The sequence below is a fragment of the Lepidochelys kempii genome, chromosome 1 (assembly GCF_965140265.1).
Source record: "Lepidochelys kempii isolate rLepKem1 chromosome 1, rLepKem1.hap2, whole genome shotgun sequence".
Lineage (NCBI taxonomy): Eukaryota > Metazoa > Chordata > Testudines > Cheloniidae > Lepidochelys > Lepidochelys kempii.
In genome coordinates this window covers 160,814,039-160,836,007 of record NC_133256.1, presented here as the reverse complement: position 1 = coordinate 160,836,007, position 21,969 = coordinate 160,814,039, and the positions used below count along the sequence as shown (strand labels likewise).

The following is a 21,969-nucleotide window of genomic DNA, read 5'->3' as shown; positions in this document are numbered from 1 at the left end:
GGGGGCAGAGGGCTCCGCGGCCAATGGGAGCTTCGGGGGAGGTACTCACAGGCAAGGGCAGCGTATGGAGCCCTCTGCCCCCCCTTCCCCCAAGGATGGCAGTGATGTGGTGCTGGCTGCTTCTGGGAGTGGTGCAGGGCCTGCAGTGCCACAGGGGTGCCAATCCCACGGGCTGGATCCAAAGCCCTGAGGGGCCAGATCTGGCCTGTGGGCTGTAGTTTGCGCACTCCTGGTTTAGATGATGAGATTTATATACAGCAGGGGAATGGGAACAATGGCTATCCCCTACTGCAGGCCTCAAGGGTCAAATACATTGAGACAGGGCCATTCTGCCAATCTTGTGCTAAGAAGTTGGAATCCTGCACAGATGGTGGGTTCTTTTTTTATAGAAAATTTTCATGTATAACAACCCCACCAGACTTGTATGGATACTCATATAGATTTCAAATATTGTCCATGTTACAAATATAAAGCCAGTTAAAAGAAACTTATTAAAATTGTGATACATTTTGCATTTCCAATTTTCTGAACTGACAACAGTAGCTCTTTGAAATGTATTGTTGACACGTGTGAAACCACAAAGTCAGAGTTGATGAGGAAGGAGAATTGAGTTCAACTTAAAGAAAAAAATGAGAGAGAGAGAGAGAGAGAGAGAGACCAGATAACCAGCTTGGGCTGATCATAGGCAAATCTTCTATTCCCCCAGCACAGATTTCCCATTTTTTAATTAAATTCTTGGTTATTACATATTTTTACATCTTTACATACTCCTTGTATTAAGAATTTTTGTATAAGTTCTTATATTTGTTCTTTCCCCTTGTCCCCAGCTCCATATTTCCTTTTTCTCAGCTGTCTTATCTTTTCTTGTGTCCCTTTCAGTTTGTTGTCTTCATTGTTTCTGTTTCGCAGAACAATTTTTTCTCCTCCAACTTCCTTGTTTTATATTCAGGGTCTTGCAGGTTGTTTCTGTTAGGAAGAGAAATTGATGATAAACAAACAAGTCCTGTTTCCCTGAACAAAGTAAGACTCAAACAGGAGGAAGTCTCTTTGCTCCGTGGTCCAAGGCCCTTTCCAGCTAGCGCTCTGCCCAAAAGCCCCCTCTCTTAGCTTTGTTCTCACTGTCACATTACAAGTTCACAGTCTTGTTACAAGTGCTATGTCTGGTGCTTCCTTCTCTGTTTGCCTTTGTAATGTTTCTCCTATTCACACACGTTTGTGCATAAAGCTCTACCATACAATACCTAGCCCCCTGTGTTTGCTTTTCTAGCAAAGTTCCTTGTCCTGGGTCCTGTGTGTGTTGTGTTTGTGGTTCGTTTGTTTTTGTTTTTTTGAAGTGGCTCATATTTCAGGTATCTTACTCCACAAAGGAGCTTAGCTGTTTTTTACGTTTATTCTGAATGAGGGCCTGCTGTTAAACTCACCAGCTTCAATGGTTTCACCCAAACCCTGGCATAAAAATATGGCCCCTTTCCTGTTTTGTACTCCTCATTCTCAATTTCTCTGTACTCTTTCCACTGTCATCTTCTCTCTCATATACTGTCCTACCTCTCCCACTATAAACTGTCACACATTCTTCTTTTTTATCCCAACTAATGCTCACTTCTGCTTCATGCCCCCCAGATCTTTCACAGATGCTCCACTGCCTGGCTTTCAAGTTTGAGTAACTGCTAAACACATGCAAACTCCCCAAGAATCTTCTCTTGCACACAGACTCCCTCCCCTGCACTCACCAAAGGTATTGACACAGGCAGGCTCCCCTCAATCCCAACCTACTTGGGATGCGTTACATAGCCTCACCTCCAAAAATTTATTTACATTGTCTCTCTCCCACTATGAGCAATCTGTCCCTTCCTTGTCAAGTTCTACTTCCCTCTCTAGCCTATAAACATACACAGCCTCCAACTCCCTCATGGTTTTCTCATTCGCATACTATCACCCTCCCAATTTAACCGATTTAAGTTAGTGATACAACTTTCTTGTGAAGACCAGGCCTAAGTCTACTAGACATAATAAATACCAGTGCTACAATTTAAAGGAATACAATGGTTGAATGCTGTCTACTGAGCACTATTTAATTGTACATACTGTCATTCCATTAAATTTTTAGAAATTTAACTTGTTACATCTTGTCTCTCCTGACTTCAGTTCACTTTTTTTCTGTTGTAGATCATGAGGGGTGGCTGGTGCCCAAAATCAGTGGTGGGACAACAGATACCATAGTAAAAAGAAAAGGAGGACTTGTGGTACCTTAGAGACTAATCAATTTATTTGAGCATAAGCTTTTGTGAGCTACAGCTCACTTCATCGGATGCATTCAGTGGAAAATACAGTGGGGAGATTTATATACACAGAGAACATGAAACAATGGGTGTTACCATACACACTGTAAGGAGAGTGATCAGGTAAGGTGAGCTATTACCAGCAGTGTTTCCCTAACTTACCCCTTCTCTGGGTTTTCTATTTTGTTGACTGGAGTCTTCCGTACAGCATCATGGGCTTTTTAAAATTTATTCCATCAAGTCAGGTGATACCTGTTCTCCCTCTATATAAAGAACAACATTATTATTATTTTTTTAGAGCATTTTCATTCTCCATCAGGTAACATATGATCTGCAACTATGATCCCTCACCACAAATTAATTAGATTTTTCAAAGTATAAAACTGGCACACTAGTGAGCATGTCCCTTAGAGGCTTTTGGTGAGGAATGAGGGAGATTGGGGACAAGCTGAAAGAGGGAGAATCCTTTTCTTCCCTCTCCATAACCCTCTTTCCTAATGAAAAACTGGGAAACATTATAACCAAGAGAAGGGTGGAAGAAATGAATGTCCCCTTTTGTGCCTTGGTGAAAAATAAGGGTGAGGGAGATTGTGATCCCTGCTTAGTGCACACACACAAGCTTATTCGCCAGTTCAACTCTTATCCCTCTCCTAGCCATTTCCCTTTCAATTAAGAACATCCAAGTTCCTTAACTATTTCTCTCCAGCCTGATCTCCCCCAGGCTAATCCTTCCTCCCCCTGCCCTGTTTCCCTTTTACCTGCAGGTAAGAACCCTCTCCCCTGCTTGCTCCCCACCCCCAAAAGCCCTTCTACTTCACTGTTTTTGCTGATACAGACTAACAGGGCTACCACTCTGAAACCTTCTACTTCCAGATAACCTTCCTTCACTCTGGCTCAAACCTGCTACTCCCTCACAACTCAACCTCCATCAGAATCCCTAGCTCAGAAGTCTTCTTCCTTCCATGTACCAAATCTTCAGTCCTCATCATAACCATCCTCCCTGACTAGTCCCAAGTTCAGAATTCCTCCCATCCAGCCTTTCTTTCTCCGGTCTCAGAAATTCACCCTCACCCACCCAGTGCCTCTTGCATATTCAGAAACCCTTCTTTAGCCAACATATTGGGTTTAGAACTTCCACATGGCTGCTACTCTGAAACTTGTCATCTCCTACCTGTTGCTAAACCTGATGAAGCAGCAGGGAAGGACTGTGGCTGAAGGCAGCATGTAGAGGGGCCCCATATCTTGTTTTTAAGTCTGCCTTGCAGAAGCCTGTATTCCTGGTATCTACATCTGCTTCCTCTACTGCCTGCATCTTGTGTGCTGCAGCAAGACCACCCACCAGGAGTCTGACAGTAGCAGCAAGTGATACGTGGGTAGAACAGCTACATTGAACAACAGCTACATTTGTTGTGCTCTCCATGCCAAAGGGGTGGCATTAAGTGTTAAAAATTCAGCTTGCCTGGTATCTTATGTGAGCCACATAGTATATTCAGATTCTGCAGAATCTAAACTTTCATTAAAAATTCTAGCTTTCATGGTTGCAAAAATAATCTTTCAAATGCAAACTGAGTGTAAATGCAGTGCTGTTTTCCTGAATGTGCAAGCAGCCTGAAACAATGCCTTAGAGAAGTGTGAAGTTCCTGTCTGCTTAAATCTTATTATTAATACTCATATCTAACAATGACATTTTACATGTCTCTAACTATTTAATTGTTGATTTTTTTTTTCAGATGGGATGGAAAATGGTGTAGGAGTGAAACTATATGGAGGGAATTGGGAATTGTTGCACATCAGACACTGTAAAGAGACCTAGAGGCAGAAAATATTGAGAGAAGACACAAAATAAGAGTACAAGGAAGGAAGAGGAAATAGAGGGAACAAATAGCACTAGTTGGTCCTAAACAGGAGAAGCATTTCCTGAGTGATGCTGTATGTGACTTAACACATAATTAAAAGTTTAGGTATTAAAGGCCATATTCTACTACTGATTTTTGTGCAAGCCTCCCAGTAAGATGATTGGGAATTCCACAGTAGATTTAGAGTAGTATGTAGAACTAAATTTAGAGCCTGAGCCCAAATTAAAAGTAGTATTCAGGCCTCTTTAAAGAATGTGCATGGCACCCTTACTACAGACACTAAATACCATCTGTACTATGGCTGCCAAATTGAAGCTTTACAGTCCCTAAGGACTGGACACTCGAATTTTTTTTTTTTGGGTCTGTCTTCAGTGCGTATTTCCTCCCCTCAATCCAACCTTCTTATTCATTTCTCTTTATTCCCTACATCCTGTTATCTATCTTTTCTAACATTTTTGTCCTCCCCACCAATCTTTCTCCCAGTATCCTACTTCTGCTGTCTAATATATTCCCCCTGCATCTCTCCCTTATACTGATCCACTCACAAACCGGGATAGCTGGTAAATTTTTCTGTGTAAATGCCAGAGAGCTAAACCTACTAGCCCAAGCCCAAAAGAATATGTAGGAACTATCTTGTGCAGAAAAATGCCTCAGGGAGATGTCAACTCTCCTTGCAGGAAAAGAGGAAGACCCTGGGCCTCCCTCAGGTGCTTTCTCTGGAGGACCTTATCTTGCCCTAAACTTGCTGGCTACACACAGTAATAGATGGGTTAGGTTCTCTGCTATGCTAAGCCTGCTGGGTGATGCAAAGTTCCAGGTCTGCTACCTTTTCCTTCTAATCTCCATCTGGGGTCTCCTTCCTACTAGCTAGCTGCAGGGCTACCTTTTAATATTGCTCAGTGTTGGTTTTTCTTGGGGGGGGCTCTGTAGAAGGTTTCTTAATAGCTGCCATTGCCCTGGCCTCAGCTTAAGCCTGAAAGGTTAGTCCGGCAGCAGAGGTACTGGAGCTGCCTGCAGGTCCAGGAAGGCAGCGCTGCCCCTCAGCTTATCCTCTCGTAACGCGTGGGAGGGTTTCTCTCCACAACTACACTAGAAACTTCTTTGCCTGCTGCGAGAAGAGGGGGCGAGTGCGGCTCCTGCCTGCTGGCGCTCATGCGCCAGATCCCGCTGGCTCAGGCCCAGGGGCAGCAGAGAGGAGGCACCTCCCGCCGTGGCGCGCAGGGTGCTGGGCCTAACGCCTGGCGCTCCAGGGGAGCCGAGTCCAGCCAGGCGCGGGGCGCGCGCCCCCTCCGGAGGCTCCCCCGGACGACTCCCGCTGCGGCGGCGGCGGCACCTCTGAGTTCGTAACGTCACACGATGGTGGAACGAGGGAGGGAGAGAAGCACCAGTTGCCAAGGCAACCAAGCCCCTCCTTCGCCCATTTCTCCCCCTTCCTCACGTCAGAGCGGCCTCCCGCCTGGCGGGGGCGGGGCGCCTCCCGGCGTGATTGACAGTTGCCATAGTAACAGGCTTGTCCCGTCGCCATTTTGTCAGTTGGGTTTTTTTTTTTCAAATAATTTCCCTTCCCGCCCGAATTATAATTTTACCCAGGAAATTGTCCTCGGGGGTTTTGGGGGCTTCACCCCTCGCGGGCGCAGGGACAGCGGAGAGGGGGCGCAGGGGAGGCGGCAGCGCGGGCGGGCGCGGCAAGGAAGGGTCCGGGGTACAGCCCTGGAGAAGCCGGCTCGGGAGGGGGAGGAGCGGGGGGGGCGGGCAAGTGAGCGAGGAGTTCCCGGGGGCTCGGTTCGGCGCTGCGCTCCCCCCGCTCGCTCGCTCGCTCGCTCTCTCTCGCGGCTGTCTCCGCTCTGCCTGGCCGGGGCTCCCAGGCCGCCGCCGCGTCCGGGCCCCGCTGCCGCCGCCGGTCGCTGCGCAGGTTTGGAACGCGCGCCATTTTGTGAGCGATAGAAAATCTGCCCGGCCAGGAAGCGCCGCGGATCCGCCCGCCGGGCCGGGCCCCCCCTGAACTCCCCGCGAGAGGGAGGCGCGCTCTCTCCGGGGCCTGGGCCCCGCACCACACCGGGGCCCGAGGGCGGCTGGGCTGCGGAGCGGAGGTGCTGCGGGGCCGGGGCCCCTGACCGAAGAGGGGGAAGCGCTGTGCCCCGCCGCCTCCCCGGAGCTTGAGAGAGGAGGCCTTTGCCGGGACCGGCCCCCCACGGCAGGAGAGCAGTGGCCACCCCCCCCCAGCCTGGTAAGTGCCCTGGCCGGGGCCTCTCGCACCAGGCCAGCAAATGCCATCCCCTCGGCGTGAGGACAGCCCCGCTGCCATCTTAGAGAGAGGGGCCCGGGGAGTCTCCGCCCCAGCCTGCCGGGCCGGGGCCCGCTGCACCCGCGCAGCCCAGGGGAGGCTGGGTCTGGCCGGGCGGCCGCAACACCCTTTTCTCCCTGGCGTGAAGGTGGCGGGCCCCCGTGCCCGGGAGAGGCTGCTCTTGTCGGTGGGGGTCGCTCCGCTCGCGGGGGCTGGGAGAGCAGGGAGATGATCCCGACTGTGCGGGGGCGAAGGGGCTGGCAGGACTCTCCGGTTCTGACCTTACGATAGGTGGGAGGTGTCGGACTCTCCCGCTGCCCCCCAAGGCCGGGGGAAAGAGTCAGAAGTTTAACAGAGCAGGCACCTGTTGGGCTGGTGGGTTGAGGTGCCCCCTCTGCACTCGGGTAAGTGGCTTCCATGGCAGGTGTGGAAGTTGGAGGTGTGGGTGGTGAGAATACTTGTGTCACGTTACTGTCATTCTGGGGCACCCACAGTGTGCACATCTTCTAGTTAGACAACTGGCTGCAGTCTTTTAGGGATTTTGCTCTGTGTTGGTAAAGAAACTAGAAACATACATTATCCACTTCATACAGTGAATGTTTTTGCTGAAAAGCAGCTCTTTCTCTAACAAACTCTCAAAACGCAACCAGGTGCTGTAATTAGACATTGCAGTATTGATGGGTTTCTGACTCTTAATCAACTTTGAAGTTTCCAGGTTAGTCTTTCCAAGGACTATATAACGATTCTTTGATCAAGAGTCTTGAATGCTGGTGCTGCTTAGTTCTTCCATTATTCCCCAGTCAAGAGAGAAAAAAATCAAACAGATATGTCTTTTTTTTTAAGCTAATAAACACAGAACATCTGTCTACAAAAAATCAACAAGCATAAAATATTTTTTTACAGCAGACTTTTTTTCATCCCAGTCATAATGTGCTATTAAAATAGCTTGTGTTTCTAAACACTTGCAAGGAATAACATCACTTCTATGGGGATGCTCTTCCAAGGTTCTATACAAGTAGGAGTTAACTGTTTTATCGTTATATTGATATCTCCATGTTGTGGCATCAATTTCTTTAATTTATTTCCAAATTAAGAAAGCCTAATCCTGAATTAATCTGATAAAGCATTAACAATTTTTTTGTAATAGCGGAATACTATTGAAATAATTATACTCTTTTGGGTCTGATGTTTTAGTAAGTACATTGCAATATTCAAATGTTAGATGTTACCTGCTTATTGACTACTGTTTTTCATATATTTAGTGAACTTTGTAAATACATAAACTATTCTGTAGACTGTCCTTAGTATCATCAGTTCATATGAATGAGGTATCTACAACTAGGGTGTTTTTTGTATTTGAGCTTTAAAGTAATTAACATATATGCAAAAAGAAAAGGAGTACTTGTGGCACCTTAGCTTATGCTCAGATAAATTGGTTAGCCTCTAAGGTGCCACAAGTCCTCCTTTTCTTTTTGCGAATACAGACTAACACGGCTGTTACTCTGAAACCTAACATATATGGTGCGTTAGGTTTGTTTTCTTTCCATTAATTTTTTTTGGCGTTCGTTTAGCACAAGTGTCTGAAGCTTAACATCGCTTCATGCATGTGTCTTGAAGTTAATGTGTAAAGTTAATGCATCTGGTATAGGAGTTGAATATGAGAGAGCTATTGCTTTTATAATCTTACTAAAAAGGACAGTTCCCTATTTCTAGATACTGTGCAAGTGTTTACTAAATGAAAGTGCTTTGATATTGTTTCCAGGCTAACGAAAAATGTGTAGGACACAATTTGTTATGTCAGTAACAGTATTACAGTTCCTGAAATAAGATTTGTTTAGGTTTAGAACTTATCATCTTGGTTTTCTTAGTGTTGGCAACTTGAGGGAAAGAGGAGTGAGTGAGGATGGTTTTAGCAAGTAGTAGTAGCAAAGAGATTTCTCCGATACTTGTGCTTCAAAAAAAGTCCAGTGACTTGTAGATAGTAAGGTGTAATGATGTGGTCTTTTAAGCATCTATCCATTTTTGAAAGTTTTGGGCTCTGTGTAGATGTGAGAACATGTTAGCTAATAGTCTGGACAAGGTGCACTAACTTGACCAGGTTAGTATGTATTAAGTAAGGCATTGTAACATGTCTAGACTAGACTTTTAAAAAAAGTTAGCATGTGTTTTCTAACATATGCTAGTACCTCATCTTTAAATCTTAGCCTAGAAGAGGGCTCAGAGAGAAACTTGTAACTGAGTTAAAACCTCTAGACTGTCTTAATAGGCAAAAGAGTTGTGAGGTGTCTATCATGTTAACTCAAATGAGATAGCATAACAAGATTGAAAAGCTCTCCTTATGCTCGTTAGGATGCAGGCTAAGACATTTGAAACTGCTAACTGGTTCTATTTTGGCATTCTGCCTAAACAGCTTCATGTTCAGCATGGCTTTTCAATCATATTCAGCTAACTTAACAGGAAAACATACTTTTTATCTGTCAAGACAGGGCTTTATAGCTACATTTCTCTTAATAGAAGAACTGGGTAGTGAGCTAAAACACAAATGCTTCTCTATTAAATAGTGCTATAGTGTGTCTGAATTTTCCTTTTAAAAGCTCTTATTTGGAGGCGTTCATAATTGATACGGTCTGTTTTTATCTGAAAGTTGGCTCATAAGGGCTCAAACTTGAAAGCAACTATTGAAAATTAGATTTAAAAATAATTTAACATATTAGTGCAGTTTCAGTGGCTTTTTGGCCTTCGTATAACTTAAATGACACAGATTTTTAAAAGATGATCATTTGGAAAACTATTTCTCCATAATGAGATCCTAAATGCTTTTGGTATCTTTCTATTTTTGAGAATGCTGGGAAACTTGTAACACTTCTGAGACTCTGAACTTTTACAAATGAATACTGTTGTTGTGCAGTAACTTATTATTTTTATAGTCCTATCATAATTACTTTTGTCTACACACTTGATTAAAATGGGTTGGGTTTATAAATCACTTTAAAAATGAGTAGTATTACACCTGTTTTTCTTCTTGAGTAGGAGTGTATTAGGGCAACCTTAACTTTTGACTGACTTTGGTTGTGTCATAAATTCATCTAACTAGACTTTTTTTAAAAACATCAAAAGGTTTGGATATACTGTGGTGGTTTTTGCTACAAGAATGTCCATTTGGGAGATTTTCCTATTGAAAGCTTTCCAAATTGTGTGGTGTGTGTTTTTGTTGTTGTAAATCTGTGAGAAAATAAGGTAACAAGTAATTATGGTAAAGGGAGTATATTCTTTGGCCACTGGAATGAGAGAGGAATTATCTCTAGTATATTTTAAAAAAATACCATTTAAAAAAATTACATGGAACAATTTCCAACACGATCTGGACACTCTTCAGAAACAACTAACTATACTGTTAAGTGAGAATATACGTGCAATCTAAAAATACAGTAACACTTTTTCCCAAGGTGGTGAGGGAGACAGGTCATCCCCATAAAAGCTTGAATGGCTTTATTATCAACTGTACAACGTGCTTTCATGTAACAGTTCGCTAGTGGTCTCCAAATATAACCTATTTGGATCATCTTTTCTCTTTTAGGGATGAAAGATTTAATTCCATTTTCTTTATCGTCCTCCATCTCTCCCGAGCACAACTTACAAAATTTACCAACTTATAACTTCTTTTCCTATTACAGATATATATTTTGATACTTTCAGTAAGTCTTCATTGCAGAGTTCACCTGTGTTTTAACCCAACCTCCGGTCTACATACCATTGCTTGGAGGTTTAAGCTTAGGCTCTGCTTTAGTTTAGGCTGGAACCTGTCCACTTTGCAATGAGGATGTAGGCTAAATTGTGCAAGTGCTGATAGTCTCCCCACAATTCCCCATGAAGACCAAGCAAGTTCTCCCAGTTGACTGTGAAAGAATCATAGATAATCTTAGTCCAAACAGAACATGAGAACAGCCATACTGGGTCAGACCAAAGGTTCATCTATTGCAGTATCCTGTCTTCCCACAGTGGCCAATGCCAGGTGCCTCAGAGGGAATGAATAGAACAGATAATCATCAAGTGATCCATCCACTGTCACCCATTCCTAGCTTCTGGCAAACAGAGACTACGGACACCGTCCCTACCCATCCAGGCTAATAGCCATTGATGGATCTATCCTTCATGAACTTATCTAGTTCTTTTTTTAAACCATGTTATAGTCTTGGCCTTCACAACATCCTCTGGCAAGGAGTTCCAAAGATTAACTGCATTGTGTGGAAAAAATACTTCCTTTTGTTTGTTTTAAACCTGCTGCCTATTACTTTCATTTAGTGACCACTAGTTTGTGTGTTATGAGAAGGAGTAAATAACACTTACTTCTTTATTTTCTCCACCCAGTCATGATTTTATAGACTTCTATCATATCCCCCCTTAGTCGTCTCTTTTTCAAGCTGAAAGGTCTCAGTCTTATTAATCTCTCCTCATATGGAAGCCGTTCCATACCCCTAATAATTTTTGTTGCTGTTTTCTGTACTTTTTCCAATTCCAATATATCTTTTTTTCAGATGGGTCGACCACATTTGCTCTCAGTATTCAAGATGTGGGCCTACCATGGATTTATATAACGACAATATGATATTTTCTGGCTTATTATCTATCCCTTTCTTAATGATTCACAACATTCTGTTCCCTTTTTTGACTGCCGCTCCACATTGAGTGGATGTTTTCAGAGAGCTATCCACAATGACTCCAAGATCTCTTTTTTGAGCGGTAACAGCTACTTTGGACCCTGTCATTTTTGGGATTATGTTCTCCAGTGTGCATTACTTTGCATTTATCAACATTGAATTTCATCTGCCATTTTGTTGCCCAGTCATCCAGTTTTGTGAGATCATTTTGTAGCTCTTCGCAGTCTGCCTGGGACTTACCTATCTTGAGTAGTTTTGTATCATCTGCAAATTTTGCCATCTCACTGTTTATCCCTTTTTCCAGATCATTTATGAATATACTGAATAGGACTGGTCCCAGTACAGACCCCTTGGGGACACCACTATTTACCTCTTTCCATTCTGAAAACTGACCCTTTATTCCTACCGTTTGTTTCCTATCTTTTAACCAGTTACCAATCCCTGAGAGGACCTTCCTTCTTATTCCATGATAGCTTACTTTGCTTAAGAGCCTTTGGTGAGGGACCTTGTCAAAGGCTTTCTGAAAATCTAAGTACACTATATCCCCTGGATCCCTCTTATCCACATGCTTCTTGACCCCCTCAAAGAATTCTAGTAGATGGTGAGGCATGATTTCCCTTTACAAAAACCATGTTGACTCTTCCCCAACAACTTATGTTAATCTATGTGTCTGACAATTCTGTTCTTTACTATAGTTTCAACCAGTTTGCCTGCTACTGAGGTCAGGTTTACCAGCCTGTAATTGGCGGGATCACCTCTGGAGCCCTTTTTAAAAATTGGCGTCACATTAGCTAATCTCCAGTCATTTGGTACAGAAGCTGATCTAAATGGTAGATTACAAACTGCAATTAGTAGTTTTGCAATTTCACATTTGAGTTCCTTCAGAACTCTTGGGTGAATACCATCTGGTCCTGGTGACTTATTACTGTTTAGTTCAGGAGTTCTCAAACTGGGGGTCGTGAGCCCTCTGGGGTCGCAAGTTTATTACATGGGTGGTCATGAGCGGTCAGCCTCAACACCCAAACTCTGCTTTGCCTCCAGCATTTATAATAGTGTTAAATATTAAAGAAGTGTTTTTAATTTGTAAGGGGGGGTCGCACTCATAGGTTTGAGGTGTGAAAGGGGTCACCAATACAAAAATTTGAGAACCACGGGTTTAGTTTATCAATTTGTTCCAAAACCTCCTCTGACACCTTGACCTGGGACCGTTCCTCAGATTTGTCACCTAAAAAGTATGGCTTAGGTTTGGGAATCTCCCTCACATCCTCAGTTGTGAAGATGGATGCAAAGATTTCATTTTGTTTCTCCGTAATGGGCTTATCATCCTTGAGTACTGCTTTAGCATCTTGATCGTCCAGTGGCTCTGCTGGTTGTTTAGGAGGCTTCCTGCTTCTGATATACTTAAAATTTTCTTTGCTATTACTTTTTGAGTCTTTGTCTCTTCAAATTCTTCAAATTCTTTTTGGGGCATCCTAATTATATTCTTACACTTCATTTGCCAGAGTTTATGCTCCTGTCTATTTTCCTCACTAGGATTTAACTTACACTTTTTAAAGGATGCCTGTTTTGTCTCTCACTGCTTCTTTTACTTTGTTGTTTAGCCACTTATTTGATTCTCTTACAAAGTTTTTTAATTTGGGGTATACATTTAAGTTGAGCCTGTATTATAGTGTCTTTAAAAAGTTTCCTTGCAGCTTGCAGGGATTTCAGTTTTTAAATTTCTGTTTAACTGACTTCCTCATTTTTGTGTAGTCCCCCTTTCTGAAATTAAATGCTACAGTGGTGGACTGCTGTGGTGTTTTCCCAGCCATAGGGTTGTTAAATGTAATTATATTATGGCCACTATTAACAAGCGGACCAGATCCTGTGCTTCGCTTAGGACTAAATCAAGAATTGCCTCTCCTCTTGTGGGTTCCAGGACTAGTTGCTCCAAGAAGCTGTCATTTAAGGTGTCAAGAAACTTTATCTCTGCATCCTGTCCTGAAATGCCATGTACCAGTCAATATGGGGGTAGTTGAAATCACCCATTATTAGTGAGTTTTTTTTGTTTGTAAAGCCTCTCTAATCTCCCTGAGCATTTCACAGTCACTATTAAGAGCCATGAGATATGTTCCCCTCCCCATGCCACAAACACAGATGAATGCAGAGATGGGGAGGACACAGTAAAATGGGTATGGTTTTGCAGTGGGGATGCTCACACCTGGACTAGGCTAATTAATGTACCCTTAAAGTGAAATGTTCCCCATCCCCAAAGAAAGAATATTTAATCGTCGGATTTGTTGTTACCTTGGGGCAATAGTTTGAAAAATCTACAGATTGAGGCACCAGGATATTACTGTTCTGCACGTTTTAGTTGAGATGCCTAGAAATAATCTGTTCAAGTGAATGACTGGATAAATTAAAATAGCAAAAATTACCAATTTTCAACATCTTAATTTATATGAATGGTGTTAATGTTTAATTAAACACTTTTTTTATGAATTAATGGAGCCAACCCATGGTAAGCGTTAAAAATTATATGAAAAGATATTTTAAAGTGATTGACTTGTCCTTTCCCTGTGTGTGGTATCCTGGGTTCAAATGTAAGTATAGTAGAACCTAGGAGTTACAAATATTAGAGTTACGAACTGACCAGTCTACCACACACCTCATTTGGAACTGGAATTACAAAATCAGGCAGCAGCAGAGTTAACCCCCCCCCCCAAAGAAACCAAATGCAATAAAGTGTTAAACATAAACTACTTTTTTTCTAAAATAAAGGGAAAGCAGCATTTTTCTTCTACATAGTAAAGATTCAAAGCTGTATTAAGTCAATGTTCAGTTGTAACCTTTTGAAAGAACAACCGTAACGTTTTGTTCAGAGTTATGAACACCTCCATTCCTGAGGTGCTCATGACTCTGAGGTTCTACTGTAGTTAAAATTGATTGTTTTATTATTAAACCTGTTCAGTGTGTGTGTGTACAAGTTTCCACTTGTCTTTCAGAGAGCTAAGTAAACTACAGACAGCCTCTAGTTTATTCTGATAGCAGGGTCTGTTGCTGAGGAGCCAGTAAGAACTATGCACATTCATTTTCCTTGTAGAGGAAGCAGATTGGTAGCATCTGAGACCAAGGACATAGAAAACCACTATTCAAACTGAAGTAATGGGGTAAAGAGAAGAAAACTGCTGTCTGTCAGGCAAGGCAAGTGTTAAGTACTTGCCCATTTTTTTTCCATTGTCTTGAACACATGGACTCTTTCTCATGCAGATCCCTGTTTTGTCTGTCTGGTTATCACAACAAATTTTGTTAGTACACCTAAACAAATAGTTACACAAACATAACATAAGAATGGCCATACTGGGTCAAATCAGTGGTCTATCTAGCCCTGTCTTCTGGCAGTGGCCAGTGCCAGATGCTTCAGAGGGAATGAACAGAATAGGGCAATTATTGAGTAATCCATCCCTTGCTGTCCAGTCCCAGCTTCTAGCAATCAGAGGTTTTAGGGACACTCATAGCATGGGGTGCATCCCTGACCATTTTGACTAATAGCCAGTGATGGACTTATCCTGCATGAACTTTTTGAACCCAGTTATACTTTTGTATAACATAGAGGTGATAAATGATTAGGGGACTGGAACACATGAGTTATGAGGAGAGGCTGAGGGAGCTGGGATTGTTTAGCCTGCAGAAGAGAAGAATGAGGGGGGATTTGATAGCTGCTTTCAACTACCTGAAAGGGGGTTCCAAAGAGGATGGCTCTAGACTGTTCTCAATGGTAGCAGATGACAGAACGAGGAGTAATGGTCTCAAGTTGCAGTGGGGGAGGTTTAGATTGGATATTAGGAAAAACTTTTTCACTAGGAGGGTGGTGAAACACTGGAATGCGTTACCTAGGGAGGTGGTAGAATCTCCTTCCTTAGAGGTTTTTAAGGTCAGGTTTGACAAAGCCCTGGCTGGGATGATTTAACTGGGAATTGGTCCTGCTTTGAGCAGGGGGTTGGACTAGATGACCTTCTGGGGTCCCTTCCAACTCTGATATTCTATGATTCTATGATAGTTCGTTTTTAAATAAGTTGTTTTACAGGGCTGAACTACAAAATACGTGTTGGGTACAAATCCGATTACAGTCATTTGTGTTAAATGGTTTCATTTACTTTTCTTTTTTAAATAATCCAGTGATGGTAGTAGAAATTCATTGGCTGTTTTGATATCTGATTCTGGTTTCTTTATTATTGGAAATTCTGATTAACAGCTAAAAACACATTTGATGGTATACTGACAAACAGGAAAACTTACCCTGGACATCTGAAATATGGTGATAAATTTGATAATGTTATGGGAGGTGATAATCAGATGTAACGTTTGAGAATTCACTTATCCATATGTGTAATTCTTCACCTCATATTTCTGGAATAATAAAATCTAATATACATTTTTTTCTAGAACCACAGATGCATAGGTGTAGCATCTTGTACTTTTTTCTTTCTTATATGTACTAACTTCTTTGTAATAAAGGTTCAGTATAATTTTACAAGTTTAAACTTTTTATATAGGCATTCTCTTTTTATGGTATGCATTTTAACAAGTTAGGACCTGATACTGCAGATATTTACATACATGCAAGTGGTCACATTTAAAGCAGTGGGATTGGTTGATGTATGTTAGTGTTTGCAAGATAGGGCCTTGAATCTGCAGCAAGGTATTACGCCCCCCCCCCTCTTTCTCTTTTTAGCTAGTGTCACAAACTTTTGATTACAAAGTTAATATAATTTCATTGTTGGATGGCCTACATATGTCAACAGACTTTCACTGTTACTCTGTATATTGAATATGCAATATGTTTTATAAGTTTTGTTTTACTGTATGTGTTCATGAAAGTTATTTATATGACACAGCGTCTGGGACACATGGTATTACAAATGCTACGTGTGTACAAGGTTGAAGGGAAAATGTATAATCTAGTATTTGAGACATAATGACTATATATGAAAACTGTATCATAACTACTTCCCCTGTGTATGCATTAATATTGTTTTATTTTGTCTTACTATAGTGCTTAGAAACTTTGGTCAGGATCTGGTTGCCATCGTATTGGGTGGTGCATAAAACACAGCATAAATGCAGTCTCTGTCCCAAAGAGTTTACAGTCATAAAATCTTGACTTGACTGATTATCCATTCAAGTGCATCATTCTCCTAATGTAGGAGTTTTTTTGGTGGGGAATTAATAAATATTTCAAAAAATGCTCAAATAAAACAAAAGAGAGTGCATGCTAGTGTACTTGAAGGTCTGTTGATTTGCAGAACTTTGGCAATAGCACATCTACATTTCATTACCTGCAAGTGTGGCTAGAAACCACTGATAATGTCTTAGGGTGGTGCTCTGGAGAGAGCCTCTGTCCTGTCCACATAGGATCTATAGAGCAGCATTCCAAACTGTGTGTTTTGCACAGTAGCCCTTTGCACCTTAGTGTCTGCATGAATCCTCTTTCATTCTCTTTGCCCCTTCCTTAGCCTACAAACTTCAGTACGCTATGAAGCTAAAGTAGCCACCCTCATGTTCATAGCATGGCCTTCCTTACACTTTGAGCTTAGTGAAAGACCTTGTGTGGAATGTATTGCACATATAAAAACAGACCGTTTGAACAGAAATGCTCAGCCACCTTAACTCTAGTGGCTGGTGCCATTACCAATATAATTTTTTTTTTTAAATTGCTCTTCCCTGTGTCCCCATAGGGTATAAGTATTTCTTGTGCAAGGGGCTACTTTGTATTTAACCGCAGATACAAGGAAATATGTATGATTGCAGATTGCTTCACCATAGAAGTCTGAGTATAATACACCTTCTAAAATAACATCTACTGTCCTTTCACTTAATTTGCATAGTGCCCAGTTGCTCTCATTTACAGCAAGCTAAACATGTTTTAAAAAAATACTTCCTTAATAGTAAAGGTAAAAGGTTCCTAAAATGGGGAAAGCTTGTTTGCATTTGAAGGGGAAATGTTATATTTTATCATCAGGCCCTTATGGTTTATACCATAACTGTCAGATACCTGTTTCCCAATTCAGGTAAATATTACCAGAGTTAAATAGAGGATCTCTGTCTAGTAGAAAACCAGAATGTTCTTACTCACCATCCATTTATTCCAAGACATTGGTACATGAGATAACAAGTTTAGTCTTTAGTTCACAAGATTAAAGTATATATTTTGAAATCGTTCTCTCTTCTACATGACTTAGAGATAAATGCTACTTCTACTTTTTATTATCAGTTTAACTACTGCTTTTGTAATGAAAGTAAAAGTATACGATGATAATGTTTAGCTAAAGAACCCATTTTTTCATTGGTGTAGGGAGAAAAAGATGTATGTGTATGGCAAACTTTTTTTTTTAAATGTGTACTTACCTGTTGTAGCCCAATGACTGGATGAATGTAGGTTTGTGCATTTAGAAATAAATTGCCATGCTAGATCAGACCACTGATCAGTCTATCTCAGTATCCTGTTTGAGGGCCAGTTCTGGATGCTTCTGGGAAGGTGCAAGAAATCCCATATTGAAATAACCTGCCTATGGTAGAAGTTTCTTTCTAACTGCTTGGGGTTAGTGGTTGGATTATGTCCTGAAGCAAAAGGCTTTGTAATTATAGATAGTTTTGTCCTGTCTAATGTAACTAAAGATGCTCCTTGTTAATTTCTGATTCTTTTTAAAGGATTATAACGTTTTAAGTTTTTGGCCTCAATAACATCTTGTGATAGAGTTCCAAAGGCTAATCGTGTTGTGTGGAAAAAATATTTCCTTGTATCCGTTTTACATTTGTTGCTCTTCAATTTTATTTGTCTCTTATTCTATTATTATGAAAAAGGGTGTATGGAAGTTTTTGACTTACTTCCTCTACGTTATTCCTTTTACACACCTCTATAATCTCCTCTCATATTTGTCTGATTTCTAAAGTATAATATAGGTTTAGGCCAACATTTTCAGTCCTCCATGCCTAAGTGTTAGGCTCCAAAATCCATGTTTAGGCATAAGTAAATCCTGTCTTGAGTCTCCCCATCCCCCTGCAAAGACACTGAGACGTCTAGTTTTTGTTGACTTGCTTGAGCTGTGTGTGTTCAGCAACTCTAAAAATGAGGCCACTTTTATTTTGGTGCCTGAATATAGGATTAGGAGCCTAATTTTTGGTCAGATTTTATCCTTAATCTTTTTAATCTCCTGATGTGACATTAGTTTCATGTATTCATTGCCTTTCTCTGGACTTCTGTTATTTCTGTTATAGATATTTAATTAAATTGCACACATGTTAATGCAATGTTAAGGTTGTATAGTTACACCTGGGACCTGTTGCTTAGGGAGCTCACAGCGGAAAGCTCAATGATACGTTGTTTAGGAAGTATACAGTGGGACAGTATACAATTCCCAAGTTACGTGCCGGTGTTTAAAGGTGCTCCTAATGGAAAATGATGGAAAATAATCAGTGTCATGGCTAGGGGAAAGATGTGATTTGGGATGTGTGTGTCTTAAAGACAGCCTTTCCCCTTACATTCTATCCTAAGATGATGATGAAATTACAAAATTACATGCTATTTTTTCCACAGGACATATGCCTCATTCAGAGGAGGTGCTTTGGGAATGATGCAGCATTCAAAATTTGTTTGTATTCTTTTCAGTGTGTGGCCACACAGGTTACTTTGGATGGTGCTGCACACCATCCGAACCTTGCACTAAATAGGGAGTTAATCATGGGCTCAACAGTGCAGTATCTGAGCCTAACAAACACTGTTGAAGTTATTCTCCTAGCACCGAGAAGCAAAACTCTCCATTAATCTTGGCTATCTCAATGATTGGGCACAGAACTTGAGAGACAGGGCCTGATTTTTCAGAGTACAGCACGTGGCATTTTTTTTTTTTATTGGACTTCTGTGTCTACATAGTGCTCTGAACATACCATTAGTTCTTGCAATAGCTGTAGGACATTGGTTCTCAAACTTTTGAACTGGTGACCCCTTTCACATAGCAAGCCTCTGAGTGCGACCCCCCCCTTATAAATTTAAAACACTTTTTAATATATTTAACATCATTATAAAAGCAGGAGGCAAAACGGAGTTTGGGGTGGAGGCTGACAGCTCATTACCCCCCCAGGTAATAACCTCGCGACCCCCTGAGGGGTCCTGACCCCCAGTTTGAGAATCCCTGCTGTAGGAGGTAGGGAAATAAGTATTAACTTGTTTTACATAGGGGGAAAACTGAAACAGAAAGGCAACATGACTTTCCCAAAGCTACATGATGAATCAATGGGAGAGTCAGGTTTAGAACTCTAGGCCTTCTGGCTCCCAACCCTGTGCTTATTTCCTCTAGACCTTACTGCCTGAGATGATGAACATCTACATTTGCTATTGATTTTAGCTGAAATTGTGAGGGTTCAGTACTTCAGAAAATCAGGCCTTATGCGTCTTAAGTTGGGGACCCAGAAAATGAGAATAAAATTAGTGGCCACATCACAAAACTTTGGTGTAAGGGACTTGCCATCTTCACATAGCAAGCCTATGGTGGGGTCAGGGATAGTAACCAGTTCTTTTGTGTGGCATTCATCTACCTTAACCATATTTCCACCTCTCCTCTTCCCAAAGTCTCCTGCCTCATTCAACACATGTCTTCCAACTTTGCAATAAATTATGCAGAGTTCTTATAATCCACCCGTTTTACTGCAGAGCCTGGATTCATTCTCTGTGTGCTCAGAGAGGCAGGTGTCCTTTAGATAAAATAGTATGTGACCATGTAATTAAAGACTATTGTGATACATATACATGGATAACTTTAATTCTGGCATTTCCTAACTTTTGAGTGCTCGACTTTTTAACCTTAGTAACATTCTTCTAGATTTTGTTTTTAGAATGTAAGTTTGTTAGATTGCTTTCCTTTTAATTAAAAAAAATGTATGTGCAGCTGTAATGCCACCTGATATTAGCAAGATTTGAACCTGGTTCATCAGCACTGCAGCACACACTGCTGCGATTTGATCCAAAGAACTAGCTACAGTAGGAGTGTTCTGTTATCTTTGGTGTACTGGCCACCAACTGATCCACAGTATGGTGAAACAGTGGCTTATAATATACACAAGTAGCCCCATTTTACAGGCAGCTTTTTTGTGAACTTAGGTTTAGCGGATTCTTTCTTGACAGTGGATAAGTGATTTAAATGTGATATTGGAAATCTAGGTTCAGTTTCCAACTTGTATAACCTCTTATTGGCGCATGAGACCTTGCTTAATAAGTAATAAAGGGTTTGAAATGGCACAAATTTACTACCTGTTACTATGAACACTTGAACTCAAGATCTCTTGGGTTATGTCTCACAGCCCGAGTCAACTGATGGGCTTGCTCTGCAGGGCTAAAAATAGCTGTATAGGGCAGTGGTCTCCAAACTTTTTTGATCGCGCACCCCTAGGGAAAAAAAATGTGACACAGGTGTGCAGCTGAAGGAAAGGGGGAAAAGTGTGGAAGAGCCACCGCAGAACCAAAGGTGGAAGAGCTGTGGCAGGCATGCTGGCGGCGCTCCTCCTGCCGTGCACCCCCAGGGATTGTCTTGCGCACCTCACTTTAGAGACCACTGGTATAGGGATTCAGGTTTGGGCTGGAGCCTGGGCTCAGAGACCCTATCCATTGCCAGGTTTCAGAACCTGAGCTCCAGCCTGAGTCTGAACTACTACACAGCTTTTTGTAGCCCTGCAGCATGAACCCCACAAGTCCAAGTCAGTTGACCAGGGCTCTGAGAATCTCTGTTGTGGGTTGGTGGTTTTATGTGTGCATTTATGTATGCATGTAGCTGTATAGATCAGTGGTCTCCAAAGTGGGGTGCGCACAAGATGATCTCTGGGGGTGCGCGGCAGGAGGAGTGCCGCCGGCACGCCTGCTGCAGGTCTTCTACCTTTGGTTCTGTGGCGGCAGGAGGAGCGTGCCTGTGGCAGCTCTTCTACATAGCAGCCCCTCCCTTTTCTTTTCTGCGGCGGCACAACTGCGGCAGCCCTTCCCTTTTCTTTTCTGCGGCGGCGCGCTTGCGGCAGCCCCTCCACTTTTTTTCCTTCGTTGGCACGCCTACATCAAATTTTTTTTTCCTGGGGGTGCGCGATCAAAAAAGTTTGGAGACCACTGGTATAGATGAACCCTTGGTTCCCAGCCCTTCCTATAGGCCACAGGGAGATGGGAGAAGTGCAGGAGGATTCCATTTTTTTTCTGTCACATCCAGGGTGTATTCGATTTAAATCAAATTGATTTAAATCACTAGTTGGGAAGACTCGATTTAATCATGGTTTTCTACATGAAAGTGCATTCTTGTTGGTTGTTATAAACTTAATACATATTCTTCACAACTCAGAGATAGATGTAGGTTTCATTTTTAGAAGGTACACAGTATATATTTTCAAACAGTGATTTATTTTGAAAACTTTTCAGATTAGTTTTACAGCTATATCAGAAAATGAATGATTGGTTATTTCATTTATCAAAGGTAATTGAAGCAGATATTTATGAAGTCATTGGGAGGTGAACTATCTCCAATTCAACAGGATAGTCATTAATATTTGGAGGATTTTCTTGCCATGATGTATTAGGAGACCATCACCGGACAGACATTTAAATTGTTTTATTTAATTAAAACAATAACGTTAAGTATTCTGGATTTTTTTCTTCAACAGCAAACATATAATATTTTAACAAAACAAGCATATGTCCCTCGCTTCTCACATTTATCTCCAGACTTCTCCTTGTCCAGATCTATTCTGCCCCCAACCATCTTCTATTCATTGAACTTTTAGAAACTTTGCACTTTTAGAGAGAGAGAAGGGATTGACTGTGTACACAAATTTGCAGAGGGACAATAGAGTTGAGGTTTTTTAGGTCTCACCTCTATTTATTT

General features: G+C 41.7%; 1 protein-coding gene and 1 long non-coding RNA gene across 5 annotated transcripts in view; one reads left to right on the top strand and one right to left on the bottom strand.

The window, feature by feature from the left end:
* Positions 1 to 587: 587 nt before the first annotated feature.
* On the bottom strand, positions 588 to 6,858 carry LOC140917663 (uncharacterized). 2 transcript variants are annotated; one of them, XR_012160946.1, is made up of 3 exons: positions 6,784 to 6,858; positions 2,442 to 2,542; positions 588 to 966 (listed from the first exon to the last, which is right to left on the bottom strand). It is a non-coding gene; the product is annotated as an uncharacterized lncRNA (long non-coding RNA). The 2 variants fall into 2 exon arrangements; XR_012160948.1 differs by having other exon boundaries at positions 6,701 to 6,831.
* The window catches only part of DYRK1A (dual specificity tyrosine phosphorylation regulated kinase 1A), a 133,377-nt gene continuing 117,264 nt past the window's right edge, over positions 5,857 to 21,969 (top strand). For 2 of the 3 annotated variants that reach the window (XM_073360893.1, XM_073360921.1), the window contains exon 1: positions 5,857 to 6,362. The gene's annotated coding sequence lies outside the window, so the exon portion shown is untranslated. Of the gene's footprint in view, positions 6,363 to 6,642; positions 6,824 to 21,969 lie in introns of those variants that run through there. The other variant, XM_073360901.1, reaches the window with a different exon arrangement.